The sequence below is a fragment of the Solenopsis invicta genome, chromosome 1 (genome assembly GCF_016802725.1).
Source record: "Solenopsis invicta isolate M01_SB chromosome 1, UNIL_Sinv_3.0, whole genome shotgun sequence".
Lineage (NCBI taxonomy): Eukaryota > Metazoa > Arthropoda > Insecta > Hymenoptera > Formicidae > Solenopsis > Solenopsis invicta.
In genome coordinates this window covers 17,501,994-17,523,033 of record NC_052664.1, presented here as the reverse complement: position 1 = coordinate 17,523,033, position 21,040 = coordinate 17,501,994, and the positions used below count along the sequence as shown (strand labels likewise).

Here is a 21,040-nt window from a genome sequence, read left to right as displayed (position 1 = left end):
GCAAATTCGATGCGGCTTTTCTTTTCTTTTTCGTCAAAAATGCTAACAATGAGCAAAAATTCCGTATTTACCGTTCTCGTTTTCTTTTCTTTTTTTTTTACTTTAATCCTATCTCGGCTATCTTCGGATCATCTTTCTGCGCAGACCCGTAAAAGAACGCGAAGCTCGTTCCGTACGTCTATTCTTGTTTTTCCGCGTGGGCGCGTCCATTTCCCGACGGGAAAAAGGAAGAAATAAGAGAGGAAACCCCGTTGGGGTTCGAAATTCTCGACAGGTTACGGTGCTAATTGAACCTTAAATCCAACGATTAGTTGTACGGAGCGTGTAACTATGAGCGCCCGTAGGATATGCGGCAGCTAACGTTAATTTAATTAAACCGTGCTACCGTGCACCAAGAATGTCCTGACCGACTGCTTGCGGATTCCGCAAGCTCGCACGGCAGCTTTTGTACGAGGACTCGCGCAAATCAGCATAATTTCGATCGAAGTACAACGCTTATCGTAAATTAAAGATGGAAATTATTTTTGTTTTTCCACATTGAAATTCAATATTATTATCATATGCTATTGGAATTATTTTGATTTTTAATTCTGCCTTCTCTGGACGCTCCGGCGATGCACGTCATGGAAATTCCGTGCTACGGGGTAACTACCCTTTAATCGAATACTTAATATTTAACGCTGGTTTTATTTGTGACGATGGCCCATGGGACTGAGAGATTTAGTTCTTTAGAGGTTTAAGAGGCTCACGTAACATCTCTCAGCTGGATTAAGTGGCTACGGCTACACCACGAATCTTCTCGAGAATCTCGGCTTTGAATAATAATTCACTGGCTTGTAACCATTACTAATTGCTAATTGTGTATATATATGTGTATATATACTATACATACAATCTTGTGATTTTTGTTTTTTAAAATTAAAAACAATTAAAGATTCTTTATCTGGAAACTGCGTATTAATATATCATGCTTATGTAGGTATTTTATGTTTATATTTTATTATTTTTGTTTGTGTTATATTTGTATCGCATTTGTATTGTTGCAATATTTTTCAGCATGTGCTCATTTTATAATCATATAATTTTGTATTTTTAAAAGTGTTTTTAAGTGTTTTTAATTAATAAAATAACTTTTGAATTTCTGGAAAATTTAAGTTTTCCTAAAAGTTCAACAATAATTTTATTAATTTTTGAAATTCAATTTTAAGAAACTAAAGATTATAAAATTGCAAAATAAGCACATCTTAAAAAATATTACAACCATACGATTATAAACATTAACGGTAACAATATAAGCACAAAGTACGTAAACATGATATGATGATTAGCATGCGCAGTTTCTGGTAATAACCTTTAATTGTTTTCTAAGCTTGTTTTTTTTTTTATACATCGGGATATAATATTGATACAAGGTACAGAAGTCTTCAAATATAAAGCGCATAGAATGAAAAATAAATTTTATTCGCTACACGATTTTTATTTGAAATATTTTTGCCTGAAACTTTTTTCATATATGTGAGTGTTTCGTTGACATTGACGGAAATTGTCAATCGACGTTTACAAATATAGATACTCTTTCGTGGACAAACCAAGCAGCCGCAGGCGGCTCGTATTAAAATCACAACGAGAACGGATTATTTCGGATTAAAATCGCAACGAGACCGGATTACTGCGGGCGGGCAGATCGGACGGGGCGCATTTTTCACAGCGAACGTCCCGCGATCGTATTCCGGCGGAAAAGCGTCGCGACGCGCCGCGTCGCGCCGCTGAGAAATAAGAGGCGACGGCACTGGAATTCTTTCCGATAACGACCGCAATTTAGGCCGATAAAGGAAATCGACGAAGCTGCGCTTTATCTCAGCGCCTTCTCGCTCGGCGGTAATCAGTGTTTGTCAAACTGTCGTCGTAGAACGCCGCAGTGCCGGTGACTGTTCCTACGGGAGTTTCGCGTATAAACGACGGAAGAATATAAATTTTGTGCGATTTGTAATCGTATCCAGTATAAAGTGAGTAGAAATTAAACTAATGACTTTTATGAATGCGATTCTTCTTAAAGAGAAGAGTGCTCTTGAAAATTATTAAAATATTCAATTATTCAATATTTTAAAAGAAAGTAGATGTTCCCTGAATATGTTAAGTTATGTAAAATGATTTCTAAATATGTCTAAATGTTCAAAAGAAGTTGAATACATGATCCTTATAAAGAAGTGATGCATTAGTGTTAATGCAAGTTAAATTTGCGAAAATTTTTTAATTGTATATTGTTAAATTTTATTTTTGTTCTTATCTTGATGCTTATAAAAGCTCATACCAAAAATAAAAACACTTTAAGTATAAATTAAATTATAATTAGAAAATATTAATAAAAATAATAAAGTATTAATAAAATCGATAAAAAGTCCAATGAAAATATGAAATGATAAAGATATGAATGAAGATGCACTTGGTACTATCAAAAACACAATGAAATACAACTAAAAACAATACATATTAAATTTATTTCATTTTTTTCTGAAATAATCTACAATTTTATGTATCGATATATTTTAATATATTAATGCTAAACTATCCATTTGTATCTTGATTTGAAATAGAAATGAAAAGACTGATCATTGCAAAAAAGTGAGTTAAATAATATCAAAACTTTCGACGTGCTCTCTCTTGTAAAAATATTATATCATATTTTAATCTTCTTATATCTTTTTCTTGCAAAATACATAGAAACAATCTAAAAAGAAATTTTTTTAAATTTCTTTATAATTAAATATATTAAATAAACTATGATTGTTCATTTAACAAATTTACAGTGTTAACAAAAGTTACGAGCAATTAAAACTACAAGAGAAAGTGACTCTTGTCAAACTATAATTCCAGTTTAGTACATACTGTAATAAAAATTTACACCAATAGTAGATGTTGTATAGAAAATTATATACATGACATGATATTTTAAATATTTGATATAATTATTCAAATTTTTGTAATATTACATAAAAAATGCAATATTAATATTTCATGTATTGCCGGAATATAATGCGATCGGGCGGGGTTTCCAGCATGCGCGAAAATTCTATTCTGCTTGTTAATATCATTATTTACGGGCATAGTATTCTATTGTTTACAACATGTATAATGGAAACAATATTTGAATATAATAATACAATTACAAAAAGTATTGTTGTATTATAAGTTCTTTAATTTCATACACATTCTATAATTTTATAATTCTATTTTTTTATACAGATTTTAAATTTGTATCCTTTTAATTAATATTAAAAAATTAATTTTACTTTTGTTACATTGCAAATTTACCAATAGAAATTTTTGACTATTATAATGGGTTTTAAAATTACCAACTATAATAGATGTAATTTTACACAACAATTTTTTTACAGTGAATTTAGAAAAAAAAGCATAAATTAAATTCTAACAAATTAAAAAAAAGAATAAAAAAAGATTGATTTGAATATATCGATTTAGTGATATGAAAAAGAAACATAAAAATACATCTGATTTTACAATTGCATTCTTAGTCTTAAAAAAAGGGATTAAATGTCTACAAAATCATATAACGTTCTCTAAATCTCGTAGAGTGAAAAATCACTCGAAAAATTGCACAGGCTCAATTTTCACTCTGTAGGTGGGAATTCTTACTCTTATTAAATTGACAAATCACTCGAAAAATTGCTCAGGTTTAATTTTCACTCGTTTAAAGTGGGTTTCTCTTTATGAGATTTGGATACAAATTAATTACTTTCTGTAATGTTCGACACTGTTAATTCCTGTAAATAATAATAATAATTCGCCAGATCTGTATATTTTGCTTAAAGCTACTGAAACTCTCAAAATACGTCATTAACAACATCCCACCTCGCCACGAAGGGGAAACGCGCCATCGCTTTCGCTAATCCGATTTTTCCGTCTCGCCGAAAATTTAGCGTCGCGTCGCACCAGAGGAGAGAGAAACGTCGCCTTTCTCGAGGCGCGTTAATCGATTTCTATTAGCGAAAACCGCCGCGAGGCTGCCGCCACCACCGCAGCCCCGTTGCTGTTAATGATAATCTACGCGATAGCGACCGAGAAAGTCTGAGGCTTCATTTGGGTTTCGGTCGCGCGACGTTTATCTTGTCGAGATATCCGAAACCATTTTCAGGGGGAAAAAAACACTGTAAATATCTTTTATTGCCGACGGTATCGATTATCAAGATGCGAAAAGCACAATCTCATTGCTAAATCGATTGCGACGCGAGAATCTAGAATCAGTCGTGCGCAATCGGAGACTCCTGGCTATAACGAAGGATCGTGACGGGCCTAGAAATTTATTTAATGTATTCCTTCTAATCTTTAACTAGAGAACTTTTTTGCGCTTTATCCACTGTATCGACGAGCTTGATTTTGATTCGTTAATGAGTAAGTGAAACGTCGCTCTTTGTATTTTCCCATCAGATTTACAATTGGATAAATAAACTTGCGATCAGCGAATTAAATCAATTAAGAGAAAGTACTTAATGATAATAGTTGCGATAACAGTTAATTGGTTGTCGTCGACAATGGGAGAGGAGAGATAACGTGTAATTATAAATTGAGTATCGCTACACGCACAGGATGTTAGCGATCATAGGAAAAAAAAACGGGTAATTAACGCATCCGCTTGAATTCGCCGAAGCAATCGCGGGGGCCTATATCGTGGTAGAGCACGGAAACGACCGTAAATTCCCGTTGGGAGGCGCGATGGTGTCGGGGTCCAATGACTCGCATCGCACGTCTTTTCCAATCGGACGAAAAGCTCTCGGGGACGGATAATGAAACGTGTACGAACGAACGATCGGCGTTCAAAAACGACGGGACATAAATTCCGCACTTTCGCGTACATAGCAAATGATTGACAGCCAGCGATGCTACAGCTGTTGTTTATCGCCCCCTGTCCCTCTTTTTCCGGGTAGATAGATGAATACGACAGATACGATTATTTATTATGCGCCATCTCGACGCGCGATCGACGCTGTGAGCAATGAGTCGAAATAAAAAAATTGGGAAACTTGATGCGTGGATCGATGAAATCTGTCGAAGCGTCGTCAATAGTGTCCCTTTTTTTTCGCCCGCAATACGTATATTTTTTTTTTCTGAAGCAATTATGTTTGAACGTAAATTTGTGCGGTATAAATAAAGAATGCTCTTTAATTGTCGCACGGCTGATATGTGCTGATTGACCAGTGTTCAAAATTACATACTTAATTGTTCGGCATTTCATAAATTTAAATTTTGATTATGACGAAAATTTAATTTAATTTATTGTCACATATAATTTTCTATAATTATTGTATAACGTAACCGATATGCGCAAATGGAGCTAGCACTTTTCTCATTCGGTAAGATATATCAATTAATGCATTATACATTAACATAAATTTAAGCGTGGAAATCTCAGAATAAGTTTTTAACATAAAATTAATGAAAAGCTTAAGAGCAGGAGTAAAACGTTTTATTCTATCAATTATTATTAGAAATCTGTTATTAAAAAATCAAATGTCTATTTAATCCTGTTCTGTTCATATTCTGTTTAAATTTATTCCGTTTTATCATATCGTTTAGATTAATATGATAAAAAAGTTCTAAAAAATACAAAGTAAAAGCATTTTTGACCAAAAAGAAATTTTTACATGCAGACGAACAGATGAAATTATTAAAATGCAAGAAAGGTTTTAAAATAAAATCTTAATAAGAATATAAAATATATTTGGGTTACAGACGGAAATTTATTTCTCCGTTTGAGGAATGGACAGAATAACAGAATTAATTATAGAGCAGAGATTATAATGTAGGTCATAATATATCTTGATGTCATTCAAATATTCTTTTTTTTTTATCGTTAACAATTGCGCGACGGACAGTAGCTTGCACTTATTTTCAAATCTCACCTTTTTCTTTTAAATCTATCATGTCAATTTGACGGGTTTGCGACGCGTCGTGACATGTCACGATAACGCGCGCGGAATTAATAACGGCATCACCGGCGCGACCGGATTACCAAATATATCTGCGTTCGCAGTTAAATTATCCTACCACCATTAAACGCAGCGGGACGCTATCAGTCAATTTGTTTAATTTCTCGCGACGTTAACGCGCCACGTCCGCTCGCCGGTCTATACATCGCATGGATAGATAATCAGAATCGATCGAATAAATAACAATATCGCAAGATTATCTGTTGTTTTCCATCTTTTCATAGCCAGTATGTCATAATATGCATTCATGATTTTCGGTCATTTATATTATTTATTTGAAAACTTTATTTATCTGAAATGTACAATAGCTACAATGTTGTCATTAATATTCTCATGACTTATCTTATTGCTAACTGGTTGTTTAATTTGTAATAATAAATATTTATGATCGTTGTCTTTTCGCAATTTTGTATTTATATTTCAGCTGTGTTCCATGTCATATTGTTTTTACAAGCAGAGAAAAGATTAGCCAACAAAGCTAAAATTTAGCTGTAGCAACTAAGATGTGTCTTTAAAATAGGGACAGCTAATATCGTTGCTGCCGGAGCTAAATTTATTAGTTATTAAAATTAGCAGTTACAGCAAGAAATATTCGCTGCCAGAACCAAATAATGTTTAGTGAATGCGTATATAGTTTCATGCTCCAAAGTCCCGGTCTACAATAGGTGTAGTAAGCCTTAAGCCGTAAGAAATTGACCAATCATAGTTGAATATGAGGAGAATAATTGACTATGGTCAATTTTTACGATTTGAGGCTTGCAACATTAATTGTAGACCGGGATTAAGATATTGAGGAATAGCTGCCACTTTTTTAGCTACACGTATTAAAACACACATTTTATTTTAACTAATAAAACTGTATTTTGCAGCAAATATATTTTATCTTTAATAGTCAATTTTTAGCACTGATAGAAAATATCAAACTAGCTACTGATATTTAGTTACTACTTCGAAGTCATTTTTTTCCGTGTATATTATTATAACAAACGAAAAATGCTAACAAACGATACGTTAGAAGAAATCATAATGATTTTAACCCGAGAACAATCACCTATAGTGTTTTTTACACCCCAGGGTAAAAAAAATAAAGCTCGCATCATAGAAAATTTTTTTACTGATCCAAAATCCATACTGACCTTTCATTCGGAAACTCAATTTGTATAATAGAAACATGTTATGATTTATATATTCGTAGTATTGATCTGTTGAAACTTGTTGGAATATAGAAATCATCCTGTTGGTTTACGTATTATAAAAAGTATGATGAAACTAATATGATAAAAGTGTATATTATAAGTTCAAGTATGATAAAAATGTATATTATAAATTTGAAATAATAATACGAGAGCTTGAATGAGATTTTAATTAAATATTATGAACTATTAATTCTTTATGTTTGTACAATACAAAAATTTATATCAAATTTCTATAAATGTTTTTTTTTATTTTATTAAAGAAAGTTTATTGAAAAAGCTTTTATACATATAATTTTTATATTTATACAACATTACAAATCAATGTAATAAAAATGAAACACTTTTAATAATTCTAGATGAGCAAACACTATATAAATGACTTTATATGATAGCGACTTAGCTTTATTTTAAATTGTTATAAATTAAAAATTGTATATAATGTAATTTATTTTTTTTTAATAACTATTCTTTATAACCTTTTAAATACACAACCTCCTGCTCAAAAATTTGCAGCACAAAAGCGTTTTATTATTAATATAGTCTTTTTTTTAAATACTGTCACAATATGCTATTTAACGTGCTTCTTCCGTTTGTTTAATGATTTCTTGATTTTATTTTATTTTTTTTTTAAATAAATAAATTAAACTTATATATATATAATGTCCTTCAATATTACTGAAATATAGAGTAATCAATAATATACAATGTGCAGTTAATGACTTTTAACTGGAAAAGAGGGGGGGGGTAAAACTCATTCCAGGTGATCGCGCGTACGCGTTTACACTAAAAAAGTGGGGCGACTGTTCCCGGATTAAACAAACGTGTTATTTTGACTGTGAAGCCATATGTGTATCATTCACGTGTACAAAAGCAGAGTCGCATTCTTCGCGTATTCCATTGCAAATCGGACAAATGCATCGTAAAACCCGGTCTGTGATACTTCAAAACATCGCGGGAAAGAAATGCGTATGTAGGTAAAGCCTTTTTTTTGTATCTTTTTGCGATGGTTCTACATACCGTGTGATGGATGTTATTATAAATGGAAATTTATATCCGTCACGGCTTTTAGCCGTGTGTATGCATTAAGTTATGAAATTGTAACCTTCCTATTTCCGTCGCGCGTAAGGCGCTTCATTGTCTCATTGATGATGATACCTACAACATTTTTGCCTCTGAAACGAATCGGTTTCATTATCTACAAATAGTATTTGGTTAATATCAGATACAGCGAGGCGTACAACAGAGATATCAAATTAAAAGGCATAAATGCTTTGATCTCCGATACTCCTCTCTTGAAGCTATACTACAAGTTGACATACGCTGTGTCGATTACACACACACACACACACGCACACGCACACGCACACGCACACACACACACACACACACACACACGATATGAATGGTCGATATTCGTCGGTAACGATACCGAGGCTTAACAATGGCATTTTCGCGTTCGATTCCGTTCGTCGAACGAACAGACGGATAAATCGTTGATGCGTCGCACCGCGCCGCGCGCATCTCGTTACAAAACGCGACAAGGTTGCTTGGTCGCGCATTACATGTCACTTTATCGGATTAAACTTTTTTTACTCGTATTTTATTGCTCCTATTAGCGTATAGTGTGTATCGCTTTTAAAGGCATTAAAAATAGAAAAGGCGGAAAAAGAATCAATAAAACGATAATATACGCGTCTAACAATAAAAGGAAGACGGGAGGAGGGAGAGGGAGATATGAAAATGCATACGAATGCATGTAAAAAGTTAATAATATAAAAATATTTGTGTTTTATTTATTAACATTTGATAGTGATCGGAAGTTTATACAAATTTTTGGAAATTGTGGCAAATACAGTAAATGTTCTCTTTAAGAATTAATTACATTTCCATTATAAAGAAATGTTTTTAATGCTTACTAATGAGTTAAATATCATACAATGGAATAAATTAACGGGAAAAAATATGTATCTACTTTTAATATAAATAATGTAATTATTTTTTTTCAAATATCGTCTCATTTTTCAAGCACCTCGCTTACTCTCATGCATGTTCTACGAGCCAAATCGTTCTATGATAATCCTTTCGAAATTTAGGATCGGGATTGGCAACCGCTCGCATCCAACCAAGAGATATCTTACTAGGTTTAGCTGGAGCAAGGTGATATGGCGGGTAACTAATTAACGTGATTATACGCGAGACACGGTGGTTCGATCGGGTGGACCAAAGCGTTTCTCAGCATCAACGAGATCAACGAGGAAGCGACGGAGGAACTTGCATGGGGTGTACTATCACGTTCGGACATCTTCGATATATCCTGTTATCATGCATTATCGATCCCGATTTGATAATGTTCGATGTTTTGTCAATGGATTGAGCAGACGCTTAGGAATATTGTGATTCACCGACGCCCTACAGGATCAAAACGTCAATCTCAATAACAACCATCAGTTTAATATCAAATTCTTTTGTATAAAAAAAGTTCCTTGTGGAATTATAGGAAATAAAATAGGTAATATTTTTGTGAATATAAACAGTACAGATTTTTGTAAAAATATATTTTCGAATCCTGTAGTTTGAAATAATACATTTTATTTTGCTCTTTTAACTTATTTTTATGAAAGAATCGCTTTTTTTCCTCGGTTGAACCATGACTTCCACCTTGCATGATACAAAATATACATTTATACGTATAGTGGAATAAGTAAAATATATGGTTTAAAAAAGAAGTCTCTCTCTCTATTATCTGACGACCAGATGAGCAATGCATAGGTCACGTATCTTAATCAAATCCCAAGCGTTGACAAAAATAATGTGTATGTGTACGTGTTGTATGTGAATAGCTCGTATTTTAATATCTAGAGACTGCTCGTTTATTTAAAGAAACCGTTCAGCCATAATGCGAGAAAAAGATATGACAGGAAGGGGGAGGGATTAAGGAGGAAGGAGAGGCGGGGAGAAGAAGAGACAGAGATAGCAGAGATAGTAGAGTGAGTATAAGCGGGTAATTAACGCGAGTATGCGTAAGGCGTGAAGACAACGAGTCTGCTGGTGGAAACCGAACGTCTATAGATTTCCGTCCAGCCATCCGTACTAATGACCACATGCTAGTGGCTGGTGCATTTCACTGACCGATGAACACGTCCAGACAAGGCTGCTGCTGCATCTCTCGTCTCTCTCCATATCTCTCATTTCCTTCTCGAATCCATCTCATTGGCCATCGCGGCGTGCTGCATTATATCATTTATCAGAAGCGCGAAGATATTTCAGTTGGCGGAAATTAACAGGCGAAATTAATTAAAAATGCCGACGAACAAAGCACTTGTCTCGGAACGTTTGCGCTCCAATTACATTATTTGCTGTTGGAAAGGATCTATTAAGCGCCGAACGAACGGAAAGAATTTTTTATTTGAATCATCACGATCGCGAAACGCCACGTTAATGGGGTCGAAAAAGAATATTGATATTTTTATCTCGTTTTATTAATAATTGATGTACGATCAATTTAGCCGAGGTTGCTCAAAACTATCGTGATTGATAATTATATATTTATTTAATATATTTTCTCATTTCTATATGCATGTTTAATGCATTATTTAATATAGCATTCTTATTCATATATTTGGAACGTATTATTTTTAGATTAGTTATTATTTACATATTCATACACGTGAAGATAATATTTCTGATATTTCGTCATAAATCTCTTTGTTGGATCTTTGCGGAATACAAGCTTTGCGCATACTATTTTTACAGTCTGATGCACTATACAATATTCAGAATATACCGCAAAATAAAAAACATAAATGTAAACTGGATCTCCGGTTTGGTTAGGATGCTTTTAGTCGGTGTAACAAATATCTCCCTATCGTCACACAGCGTCCAAAAAAAGCTGTGAAAAATAGTGTATATTCGTTGTGATGCTGCAACAACAAATGCAATTTTTGCACGATCGTTATGTACATATATGGCGTAATATTCGGCGATATTGTATTTATAGAAAAATTTTTTTGTTGATAATACGACAATTTAAATTTAATTCATCGATCATTAGTGGAATCTCTCTCCACATTTTCTGAAAGACTATAAATATAAAATAATTAAAAAAAAACAAAAGAATACACACACACACACACACACACACACACACACACACATATATATATATACATATAAAAATATGTACTTTTATCTTTAACAATCTCATTTTTTAGTGCACAAAATAATACGTTCAAATTTCTTTTTTACTTTATTGTATGTTAATTTTTTTATTGCATTTGTATTGTAGTTTAAGTGTAATAATATGAAATAACCTTTCTCAAATTTTAAATATTTTGGTTTTTAAAAAAATATTTAATTATTCTATTATTTTATTAACAAAATGAGGTTAATTTTTTCTATCTTTTTCTCTTTTACTCATATTTTTATATTCATAGATATTTCTTTTTAAAGATTAAAAGTATAGATAGTGGAAAAAAATCGATATTTAAAACAAATAAACGTAAAAAGTTCTAATTGTAATTCTTACTAATGACAGGATGCAGCGCTGCTAAAAAGCTGCTCACACGTTCGTGAATGTTTCGTGTGTGTGCGCTATAATCGAAAGGACGCAGAAAATTCGTGGAAAATGTTTTTCGCGTTGCAAGCAGCAACGCTGAAAGCAACGACCAAAAGCATCGTCGATTTTTCCCGCGTCAGACCCGTCCAGGATAATTATCGGTTCGCGAGGACTCTGGACAAATAGGACTGCTGCGCTCTTTCTCTCTCTCTCTCTCTCTCTCTCTCTCTCTCTCTCTCAAATCTCTTTTTTGTTCAAATTGCTACCAACACTTTCTGAGAGACTGCTCGAGAGCCGATGGGAAAAATGAAGGGAAAACCGAAGTGTACGCGCGCGATTAATAAAACGCGCTTGACATCATTATCCCGGAGAGCCCTGATCTTTGTCGGTACTCTACAAATTTCCTTGGCGATTGCGTTTTATTTTGAAATTTAATCTTCGTAGGAAGCATCTATCCGCGATAGCGAAGGAATTATGGAACATAATTCCGACCGCTGTTATACTTGTACTGCAACTTGCAAGCTTATCAGCTTTACTGCTTAAACGAAGCTACAAAGCTCTTCGATATTCAGTTTTCATCTCGTCCGTACATATTTGTTCCTTCTGTGTGAAATTGAATTATTTGTTTTTTTGGCTTTCTTTTATTGAGTCAATTCTCGTCATTTCGACATTTTTAACTTTAGTTTTTTGACATTTATTAAAGAATTTATACAAGACGAAGTTACGTGGAAACTACACACGCGAGAGGGCATCCCGCATAAAATTAATAGCGATTAGTGCATCTTGAATTATTGCGAATCGAATGGATTAGCACTTTGTTACATTCATTAGCGAGTCTATTGAGTTAATTATCGTTTGTTCGTGCAACCATACAGTTTACAGTTAAAGCGTAGCGAGTTGGCGAACGAACCGAATTCTCGCTATATCTGCATTGCAACCGCACGCTAGATTAAAGACTGATTACGATATATCGAAGGAGCTCTGCGATCGATAATACAATCAGATTTACCGGCGATCCGCGCATGTCTCGTAACCATAGCCAGCCGACAAAGGCCACAGAAAGTTTGCTAGAATTAACAGCGCGAGTCGGCGGAGCGAAAATCTCCTCCCCGAAAGTCGAGTAAATTAATAAGTTTGGGAAGCTGCCAAGAAGGGGCCGTAGGCACGCGTCGTCAGATCGGAAGGCTTCTCTTACTTGTGCTTACCGAGAAGAAACTTAAATGACGATTCACTTTATCGCATCACCGAAAATAGCTAATTTAGACGGTGCAAAATATTGTAGAAATATAGTATTACATCTATTAAGATACCCGAGTCGAATAAGGTTTACTTCATTAATTTTATTTTCTAAAATTAAAATAAACTATGAAGATATTGAAATATAATCAAATGTTTCAATCACTTTCAAAAGTAAAATATAATTTTCACATAGAGTATGTATTTTTATTAATTAAACAAAAAACATTTTTCTCAACTCTAACATTGAATCTTATTACATGCTTACGGATAAGCATAAGGATAAGTAAATTGAAAATAACAAAGAAACTGAATATTGTGTTTTAAATCAATTTTAAAATTTAAATCACAAAAAATCCCTTAATGTTTATTCTTATCTTTAATTAATCTTTTAATTTCGAGAAATTTCTAAGCATTTGGGTGCAAATTTTAGCTTCTTAAAAATTAGCATTGAAAATTGTTAGTTTCTAATAATAAGTAAAATAATAGCCATAAATTGTCCTACATATAACAAAAAAATAATAATAGCCATAACAGTGTCTTAAGTGGGCTTTATTTTATGAATGCGTCATTTCTAAAAGTGAAATAAATTTATTCTACAAAATTGAGGTATAAATTTATTTTCTATACTTAGAACGTTGAACAGTATTATAATATGTTATAATAAACAATAAAATAATGTATATATGATGTATATAATGTGATTTTTATAAAAATAATCTATATATACGATTGCAGCGAAGTTGTTGTTGCATTGAATAAATGCGTTGCTGTCAATTCTAATTCCTCGATTTCTATTTATTTATTTATTTATTTCTTACGGCTTGTATATCTTTTAAGCATATCTTTTAGCTCTAGACTTAAAGTGCGTTTTTAAATGTTAAATTCAAAAATAGGTCTTATTCGGTTAAAGCACTTCACACATTACAAGTGTACATAAGATATATTGCTTTCGTGTTTTATTTTATAATAATTGAATTTTGATTCTTCCTTAATTACGATATTGAACTGTTGGAAATCTTCGAACAATTAAAGTGAAAAATAATAAATTTCTCGCGGTAAACAAAACTAAACGTCCGATAGAAGAATAAACACTAAATGTAGGACAGGGGCTTTTGTCTAGAATTACAATCCTTCACGATTCTCATTTCGAATTGATTTTTTTTTTTTGTTGAAAATTTTTTTCTATTTCGCGATTCACATCTAAAGACCGTTCAACGGAAGTCACTGGATAAAGGTGTAACGTAGTTACGCGACGCTTTACAAACAGTGTATATAGCAGAAGCGGATCCCGCTGAAAGCCTGCCGAACTCCGGAAAACGGCTCGCGCTATAAATTGCGGCAAATGCGTCGCTCCAGTTCCCCGTTAATCAATGGCGAAAGTTTAAGGACGGTAAACTGGATCGCGCATTGTCTATATTTTTCCGCGCGACAGTTCCTTGTCGCGAGGTCATCGTAAATCGCGCGTTCGACGATATACGGCGAACAATGCAATCGGATTTACCGTTGTCATACCAATGCCGCCGCTAGGAGCACTTGATACGACAAATATTTTGGCGGTTAGATAGATACGGACATTTTGATCCATCGCTGTCTGACGCACGTTCCACTTAATGAATCTGTATAATACGAAGCGATATCTACGTTTACAGTCCGTCGCCGATTAATTCGAATTTTTACGACGCTCACCTGCACATACATCGTTCACATTTTACGCGCGAATTCGCATAAGTTACTATTTGTTACGTACACATTTTTATTATTATGTATTCCTGTTATTTATGGCGATCGTATATCAACGCTACCTGCTTTGCGCCTGCAAATACAAATATATGAATATGATCGAATATAAATATAAGTCTAACGTGAACGCGTGTATTGACTTGAATGCACAAGTCTGAAATGCATTTCCGTAGTATATTTCTCGCCGAAAGAGAGAGAGAGAGAGAGAGACGCGAGAGCACCATTAAGCCAGTCTCGTTCGCACAACCGTATCTCATCAGAGTGCCATCTCCCTAGTGGCGTAACTCATTTAATTTTCATATCGAGCCGACCGACCACCGTAAATCTTACGTTTTGCGCGCGCGTCCGCGTAAAGTCCTGTTTTAAAATGCGCTTTAAGGCCCGCCGTAAAGGCACTTAGAACTCGGAGTCTGTTTCGTCAGCAGCGCGTTCGACGATCGTAAACGGGCCTCGACAGGAACGTTTCTTCAGTGGTCCTTTAAAGGCCTTCACTGCCTTTAACGGCACTCGTAAGTTTGATGCTCGCCGCCATGAAAAACCGTCCCTGGAGATCGCGGGAATACTCCCAAGCACATCGTCGATAAATGTAAAGAAAGCGCTTCTAAGAGAAGGAGCATCATCATATTCCGTGTTCTCTCACATAGAACGATGTCACCATTTGTATTTAGAAGCATTTTCTTAATAGGCCAACGCTGCGCCAGTGTTGTCGCAGAGATATTAATTCGATTTTTACTAAATATCTTTAGTGTTTGAATAAAGTGCATTTACAGAATTGTATAGATGTCTGCAGCAGCATGTCAAATGCATGCTGGTAAAAATTTCAAGAATTTGAAGAAGGTTGACGTAAAGACTTTGGTTGTGTAATCAAGTCTATTTATAATTCGTGTTTGCATCAGTGGCTGCGATCAGCGGACAAAGCGGATCAATGAGCGCTCAGTGATTCTTTATTATGATTAGTTTTCACACTTAGATCCAGCGAAGAACTAAATGCAAAAACTATTCGTATTAAAGAATCACTTAACGCTCACTGATCTGCTTTGTCTGCTGAGCGTAGGCAATGACATTCGATGAATCATCTTTTATGAATAGGCTAATTCATTGGTAGGCCCTCGCGCAGAGACATTTAGGTCGCACAGGCCCGCCTTTATTCACTTCTATTTCTTCGCTCTCGCATCATACACGGACCCTTAACGAAGCAATTAAGAAACGTAGCAAGATATGCAGGCGGATCGAATTGTAGATTTTTGCGAGGCGTATTACCGTTCCAGATACAACGCGAAAACTCGCGACTACGTACCGCGGTAAGGCGTTGCTCTCATGTTATTCAAATTCAAGAATAAATCAGGACCATCGATACCGCCCCGGCACCGCTTACAAGCCCGTGCTTTCGCGGACCCCCTGAAAAATCGCGACGATACGTAACTGTCGTTATAACCAGGATAACCAGACCGAGAACTGTCTGACGCCACCGTTTGAAAATTTCTCCTTTCGCACATCTGAAATTGGATGTCACCGAATTCTTTTTATACCGCCGGGATTATTAGATCCCCCCTCGAATTTGTTATCTATGTTATTCAAATGCGATCCTCATAAAACGAGATCCCCATCTCAATATGCTGTCAGAGGGTTATACTTCAAAAATCGCGAAAAGGGAAGAGAAGCAATCGCCAAGTACAAATACACGCAATCCATATGTTGTTTCAATCGTGAAATTTGCAATAACTGTAAAGAGCATCCGTTTTTGTTATTTTTGATAAAAACGTGCGATGTGAAATGTATTCGCATACACGATTATAATATTTCGCGAGCTATTTTCAGGATCAAACATTTGTTTCTATGACGATGAAGTTTATTTGAGGAATATTTCAAACACATTGTTTAAACGAATAATAAAGCATATCGCGTAATAAATAACAGACAGATAATTAAAATGGCTGAAAATAAACGTGCCAAATGGAAATACTGTGTTTATAAATTGTGAATGTACTACGAGCTTGCATTTGTAAATGCGAGTAAATGAAAGTAGCTGCATATTCTCGTAATCAACTAGATGAAATGTTTTGATAACTAAAGATTATGAGATTTTTCATATGATGAAAAAAGGATCATTACGTTATATTCAGGTTATATTACGTTGTACTCAGACACTCGATCTCGTAATACAATACATGATTATAAACACTCTTAATCTCGTAGCTCATAGATAGTGTTAAATTTGATAATGAGCGAGCCTCAACGAAGCTATATTAATTTTAGTATTAACAGATAAATATAATAAAAAATATTTTTAAAAAGTTATATGGGTATATATACATATATTTTTTAATAAAAGTATTTTTTTAATTTTGCAAATTTTGCAAATAGAAATACGCAATTTTATCAGGTCGCTAATATTTAAAAAATTTTCCACATAGACATTGTTAAATTTATTTATTGGTATGAATATACGTAATATTCGTTTTGTAAAATCAAATTTAATTAATCATTAATTAATTTTACAATTTTAAATCTTTTGGTAAAAATATTTTATGCTTTTTTACTTCGTATATTTTTATACGCACTAACAAATCAAATAACTTTACTTTTGCTCATTTAAAAATGATAATCTAGAGGTGCTCTGCTAAATCGAGAACGTGCTTTTTTCTTGAAAAGCTTCAATGCTTTCAATTTGAAGCTTTTCTCCATTTGGGACTAGTGAACACAAACATCTCTTTATCTTTTATAGGATCGTCACCTTCTTTCTAATTTGAGTGCCAAGTTTTCGAACATAAATTTCTCTGTTCTACCGCCGTCCTGATAGTTTCTCACTGATCGTCGATAAAATATCGCACGTCATAATTAATTCTTCGTTAACAGTACCACTTTTGGCAAAGCTTTCCCGGCAAGTGTCTGACAACGATTTTTTAGTATTACGTCGAAAATGGTTTAAAGTTCACTATTTTCAATCATCGCGGAATTTGAACGCTAAATTTAATAAAAATTTATTCGAATAGTGCTAGTAAAATATTTATTTACGATAAATATTTACTCTATAAAAATGATACTCAAATTAAATTAGTCGTTTTTGTACTAAACATATATATATATATATATATATATTTTTTACATTTAGTATTTTACTAGCACTATTCGAATAAATATTTATTAAACGTTAGTAATTTTTCCCTCGGTAAACGACAAGAATCATATAATAATAGATTCTCCTACAATTATCCGCCAATTGCACTGTTTACAGTTGGAGAGATGAGCTTAAATAATTCGTCGGTTTTGCATGGCGTCGTTGCGAGGACTGAGCTCAAGAGAGCCTAATTAATGCGGCCGCATTTGATTACGCCTTTAAATCGTGCAATTAAGCGCGACGCGCGTTTCCGCGCTGATGGTGGTCGTCGCTGCGTATGACAGAAATAAAAGCCGAAATCGCTGCCTTGACACGGGTTAAACGCGCGCGTCAGCCCGATTCCTCCTCTCGACGGCTATCGGCGTCGCGTTTCCCTTCTGGTAATATTAATCGCGATAAAGTATTTAGCCATTTTATGCGAGCAAGTGCATCAATGTTCGTAGTGGCGGCGTGGCACGGCGGCGGCGACGAGCGGGCGGGCGTTCGGAAATTACGTGCATTAAAGCTAAACAACGTAACGGCTCGCGTAATAACAACGTCTGCCTTTAGTCGCGACCGCGCGCACTGCCGCGGTAATGTAGCATAGTCATGAATACTAAATGCAAATGTTACACGCAAATGAAACGGAGAGGCTGCTGTGCCGCCACGGCACCGAGCAGGGGGGACGTGAGGGAGGGGGGGAGGAGGAAGGACGAAACGGCAGCCTTGCGGTAATTGCATTAATTTTGAAGCCCTGAGACGGCTAACGCGAGTACACGTCGTGTCAGTGAGGAACACGATCTAAATACTCCGCTGTTGGATCCGGGTGTCAAGTCACTCGCTGCTTCTGCTGCCGCCGCTACTACTTCTGCCAGTGCTGGTTGGCTGCTTGTGCAAATAAGGCCCTCTGACCTTTGCCGTAACGCGGCGAACATCAGGATTATTCCGTTGACGTAGTATTTACTGATCTAGCTTATTCTGACCCGCCACCTCATTCTTTCGCGTTTTCATGAGAACATTTGAAGTAGAAGTGCACCAGAGTACCGTACTGGAAACGGAACCAGTCGTTTTGAGTGTTGTAAAATCCGACATTTTGTTATTTAAAATATTTGAAATTTTTCGTGTACACGGAAAAATGTACACAAAGAGTGGTTAATGTAAATTTTGATTACGCAGCGGTCCACGTGTATACGCAGGGGAACTATTTCTCCTCTGTCCCAACGGGAAACATCGCGTCGTAAGCAGAAAGCTTTCTTTTTTTTTCCAAACCGATGAGTTGGACCCTTCGAAACGGAGAATAGGAACCGGGATATTCCTTCAGAGATATTTGAGTTAAAATATTACTTCTTATTTCGCGTAATACTCTCTAAATCGAAATCAGTGTATTATTCACTGAGAAGCAGGGAATAGCTCGATTTCAGTGGTATTATATACTTATAACTGTATCAATCAGTGATACATGACACAGCGATATACGATACATTGTACTGATTCCCATCAGTATAATGGGATCAGTAATAATACACTGATTCCGATTTAGAGAGTATTACGCGTAATAAGATGAGAGTACACAGAAAAAAGTCAGCATTAAATCAGCAATTTATTGTTTCATATATAAGCAAGAATATAAATCTTCTTGGAAGAGTTTATCTTAAACAGACATGATTTGCTTACATAAAGAAAATTTTTTCCTTCATATAAGTAAATTATGTCTGTTTAAGATTATAAATTCTTTCAGGAAGATTCTATATTCTTGCTTATGTATGAAACAATAAATTGTTAATTTGATACTAACTTTTCTTCTGTGTAGGTACTTTTCCCAGCGAAATCACTGAAAGACAGTGAATAATCACTGCTGTTCACAGTTATAAATATAGCACTGTAAATCAGTAAGATTTCACTAATTCGGAGAGTACCTTTCAGATATTCGAAACGAAAAGTTGGAACGAGACAGAATATCAAAAAGCATTTAATTACGTATATTAGGTCTATTAACAATAAGAAAGAAAACGCGCGAATTTCGATTCTTTTCCGTCCTTCGAGTTTTAACGGAATTCTATCAAGTTAGTTGTTTTAAACGACTAGAACTTCTACCAGGACTTGGTCCAATTCGATTTCCGCGAGCGGACGTGCACGGGCCTTCTCATCGTATCTCGAGGCGAAAGTTCTTTTTCTACGACGATGATTCCTTATAAGCCTACTTATAGCCTGCTTTCTCAGTCACGGAAATTCATGAGAGTTCATTTAAATCGGGGAACGAACGTCCCGCGAAAAATCGCCTTGAAATATCCTTGGAACGATTTACGTGTTTGCACCTGTTCTTGCGCGGATCCGGAAGCTTTCTTACGGTATTTCCGTTTCCGGGGTCGTCAATGCCTTCCATTCCCCCGGCTCCTTTTTAAGACCGGCGGCCAAATTCAATATTTTCTTATCGCGTTTACACTATCAAGCACCCGGTCGTTTGTTTACAAGCCGAAGAAGACGTCGTCGTCGTCCGCGTTTGGATATGGCGTATATAAAATAGAACGCCAAGTCTCGCCACCTAAAGTGCTTCCTTTGTTTTTTAAGCTCTCTACTTCCACAAAAAGGATTAATAAAATTACTTTTTTGAATAATTTTTCTAAAATTATATAGCAGCATAATGAAGTTCTCATCCCGAGCCAAATAACGTAGCATAAATTTGTATTCTTCTTTTGATCATAATTTTCTTATTTAATTGAATAAAGAGGGCATTATTCTTCCCTTTACGAAATGTAATTCTTAGGAATTACGGACTTACATCGCTTCCGCGCCGAAAGTAAGCTCAAAGAAAAGTGTGGAGAACAATATGTGAGAGGAGAATGCGGAAAAGAAGGAAATTGTTTCAGCGCTAAATAACTCTTGAAGCGCATTCGTCTTTGAACGAAAGAAGCGAATTGGTCTGGACACTCTAACGGACTTCCCGTTGCAACAACGATGACGGATCGAATGTAATCGCGTTTCTCGTGCGCCGCGAGCCAGAAAACACGCGGAACGGGAAACACGGAGACGGTCGTCGTAATTCCACGTAACACCGTCAGACGCTATAATACCGATGTAGACCGAGAACTATTTGAAATAGCGCCGTAATCGAGACGTGTATCTTCCGTGCGCTCGCGAACGTAGTTGAATTTCATAATTAATCGCTTCGTCCTCGACAGACGTTTGTCAAGCTTCTTCACGGACGGAT

General features: G+C 35.1%; 1 protein-coding gene across 5 annotated transcripts in view; it reads left to right on the top strand.

Moving 5' to 3' along the window:
• LOC105201221 (protein rhomboid) overlaps positions 1 to 21,040 on the top strand; it is a 175,398-nt gene that overhangs the window by 124,487 nt on the left and 29,871 nt on the right. The window contains exon 1 of one of the 5 annotated variants that reach the window (XM_039456860.1): positions 1,228 to 2,006. The exons of the other annotated variants lie outside the window; for them this stretch is intronic. The gene's annotated coding sequence lies outside the window, so the exon portion shown is untranslated. Of the gene's footprint in view, positions 1 to 1,227; positions 2,007 to 21,040 lie in introns of those variants that run through there. 5 annotated transcript variants of the gene reach the window in all.